Genomic DNA, 3,706 nt, shown 5'->3' with positions numbered 1-3,706 from the left:
CTAGCTGCAGACATGGCTGGTTCTGGTGCCAGTAGATGCAGCATCACTTCTCCCTGTCTGGTGTATATTTGTTTTCTCTTTTTACCCCTGGGGCAGACATCGGCCCCCTGGAGGAATCCTCCCTCCCTTACTGGGCTCTCCTCCCAGGCTACCAACAGCTCTTCTCATTAGCTAGCACCTGGCCTACCTGTGCTAACAGAGTCAGCCAGCCTCACACTATACCTTTAAAGTCAGTGGGACCTTGGGCATGAGATTCAATAAGCTGAGGATGACCTGTACAGTCTCTGCCATTCTTCCTTCTCCTATTAAATTCCTTCTTCATCCTTTCCTGTCATATTGTTTTTACCTATTACTCCATGCCTAATAAATTATCAGTAATGCTCCAACATCAAACATTTATTATCCTGAACACCATGTGACTAATGAGTGAGTTAACCTCCAATTTCTGTCCGTATAATTCACACACATTGATTTCACATGAAAAGAACTCGACTTACATTGGATGACCCTGATAAATTTAATCTCTTTAACGCTCCTTCTTTCTAAATAAACATAAAATGTTTTCCTCTAGAAATTTTCTCACCATTAAAACTTGCATTGCAACTTGGCAAAAAAACTCCTCTGCTACCCTGCTGAATTAACCAATAAAACTAAAATAACCCCAAACCTTCATAAAAAGTCTCCAAATCCTGCAAGTGCTGGCAGCCCAGCCAGCCTGACAGCATTGTTACAAACACAACAGGTAATCAGAGCTGACGGCTGGTGTCAAAACCCCCAGCTGGAATTCAGCAGCTGGCTGGAAGAGGTACCAGTTTGAGGCCATCATATTCCTGGTTTCATCACCTCTCCTATCCCTCAGGGCCAGTGACCCAAGTAGCAAGGCTGGGCAGGGACAACACAGAACATCCCAAGCCACAGGGAACATGAAGAATCCCTATGGTGGGTGCTGATGAGCCCTGCAGCTACATCCCTGCCATGCCTGGCTTTGCTTTACTGGGGCAAAGGGATAACCAGGAAATCATACTGTGCCTTTTGAGCCACTACCATGGGGTGCTGCAGCTTTTCCCTAGGATGCACACAGGTCTGGGAGTTTGAAACACTCAAAAACTTGCAGAACCTTTGCAGAAGGCTTGTAACAGGACTCAGGAGAGTATTAGACTGCAAGGACAACACGTCTATCTTCTCCATTGTGCAAATGTGCCACGTACAGTAGGTTGAAGACAGAAAGGCTTGGGGAGACAGGCTCCAAGTGCAAACCAGAGATAGACTGGAAAGCCAGCATGTTCAGCAGCCCAGCGTGGACCACTGCCAAGCTGGGGCTTTGCCATCAAAACTCAAAACCCATCAAAACTTCAGTTCATCAAAACTAAATAAAACCTTAATTATTTATTATTTGGGGGGGGAAGGGGGAAGGAGGGATTTTTACCACAGGAAAGATATGCAGCGGGCATGGAGAGCTGGGTTGCTCCTCACATGGGAAAAAGGGACCAGGAAGAAGGACTGGAGCTGAAGCAGAGACAGGAAGACTTGGGTTTGCTGCTCCTCTGGCTTTGCAAGGGAGAAAGCTGCTGGGAGAACAAAAGCCAAGGCTGGTACTGCTGGAGGCAGGGGCCTCCCCTCCTCCCCTGCCACAGCAGCGAGGCCTGGCTGCTCCCACCTCTGTGCAGGCAGAGCCAGCAGCAGCATGACCACCACTGCTAAGATCTGCCACCCGTCTGAACTCCTGCCCCTCTCCCACCTACCGACAGCACATGAGGCCCTGCCAGAGCAACATGAGCTGCTGCTCTCTGCAAAAACACCCCCTCATTACAGGGCTTCAAGGTCCCAGCCAAATAAAAGGGAGACAGCAAGAAAGCAAGCAGGGTAGGATCCTTTACCAAGAGGGGAAGACAGCAGCTGCCCTTTGGGAACACAGATGTCTCCGGAAGGGCGTATCAGGTAGTGCTGCCAGGGAGAGCCAGTGGAAACAGAAGGGTTTTGTTTAGGTTGCTCCCTTTAAATATGTCCACTCCCCTCTGAGCCTGCATATTTCACAGTCTCAGCATACTTTTCTTGTTGACAATTCTGGCAAACTTGGTGATTTTTTCCTACAGGAACTCATTCACCAAATGCTTTTTTCAAGCTCCTTCAACTTCAGGAATAGAAGTTGCAGCCAGAGGAAAAAAGCAAGGACAAAAAAAATCAGATAGTAATGATAACGTTGCAGAACTTTCAGAGGATTGAACATGTGGTGATTGAAATGGCTAACTCATTTGCATTATTCTTAAGTCATGCATTTTTACTCCTTTTCATGGGAAAATTATTATTTTTTTTTCCTGTGTGTTAAAAGCAGGGTGAGGATCATGGCCATTTAGACCGTAAATATATGTTTTTAGTCTGCAGGATGCAGGAAAATCATAGAGGAAGTATATACACCCAGATATTAGAAAATACTGTATTTCAGCTACCCAAGTATCAGAATTCTATATACCCAAGTATTAGAAACATCTGCGTTGCAGCAAGAAGTCCTGTCACCAGGCAAATGTCAAGAACACAAAATAAAAAGAAACTGTGCTTAAGAACATCAGCATACCGATGAGCAACCCAAGTCTGTGAAACTTTGTAATATTTTCCCTGGCAATAATAGCTTTGGCTCAGACCTGGGGACAGTTATGTATTATTCTAAATAAACAGTTTGGCATTTCTTCATGCCAGGTATGGTCCTTTTGGAGTCCTGCAAAAGCTGGAAAATGCTGCCCCCTCCACCACCACTCCCAGTTGATTAATAATCCCTAGTGGTTCTAACCCTGCAATTTTTTACCAAAGAAAGGCTGGAGAATCTGATCAGGGCCACCAGAGTGCCCAGTTAATCTCCGCATGTGGTTAATCAAATGTCTTGGTATTCCTTCCACTCAGCAAGCAACACATGCAACACCAGACTGTTTTGGTAACACAACTACTACTACTACAATAATCATAAACTACATTACTGTTAAAAACCCTAATGATAATGAGTAGGAGTGGGATTATTTAAATAAACACCACAGTCTAGTTTTGCATGGGGTGCCTGCTTGGTGGAAGGAGTGCTGGGAGATTCAATTCACCACATATGAAAATAATTATGAGCATGTTAATTGTTATTGCAATTATTACACATAGTTACCAATATAGATTATACAATTACAGAAGAATAACTACACCAGGTAATACAATACCACTGCACCTAAGTATTTTATACTGCTATAGCATATATTAATAGTCATGTATTGTTATAATTGTCACCTTGATTGCTATAATATTTTTTTTTCTATTATCAGCTTAATTCCATCAGATCAAAGGGCAGCCTCTAACTCCAACCTGCACCCACAAGCTCTCCTAGCACCAACACCCTCTCCCTCTTTCCTAACCCCGACTCCAGCAGCCGCTCCTTTCTATCCCCATTCCGCGGTATCTCCTGCCATCTACTGATGCTTCCGAGGAGGCGAGCTTGTTTTCTTTTTAAAAAGGGACAAGAAGGAAGCACCGGGTGCCCGACCACGGTCCCGGCCCGCCCCGAGCAGCCTCGGTGGGAGGCACCGGCGGCCCGCCCGCCGTCCCGGCCCGCCCCGAGGGCGGGCTCAGCCCGAAACCTCCCCTGGGGAGGGAGAAGGCTCAGCCCTTAAGAGCAGCGCCCGTGGCCCCAGTCCTGTCCCGTCCCATCGCAGCCCGACCATGGGGGAAGCGGCGG

Source organism: Chaetura pelagica, unplaced genomic scaffold (genome assembly GCF_000747805.2).
Source record: "Chaetura pelagica isolate M959 unplaced genomic scaffold, ChaPel_1.0 scaffold33, whole genome shotgun sequence".
Lineage (NCBI taxonomy): Eukaryota > Metazoa > Chordata > Aves > Apodiformes > Apodidae > Chaetura > Chaetura pelagica.
Note: the sequence above shows the minus strand (reverse complement) of the source record.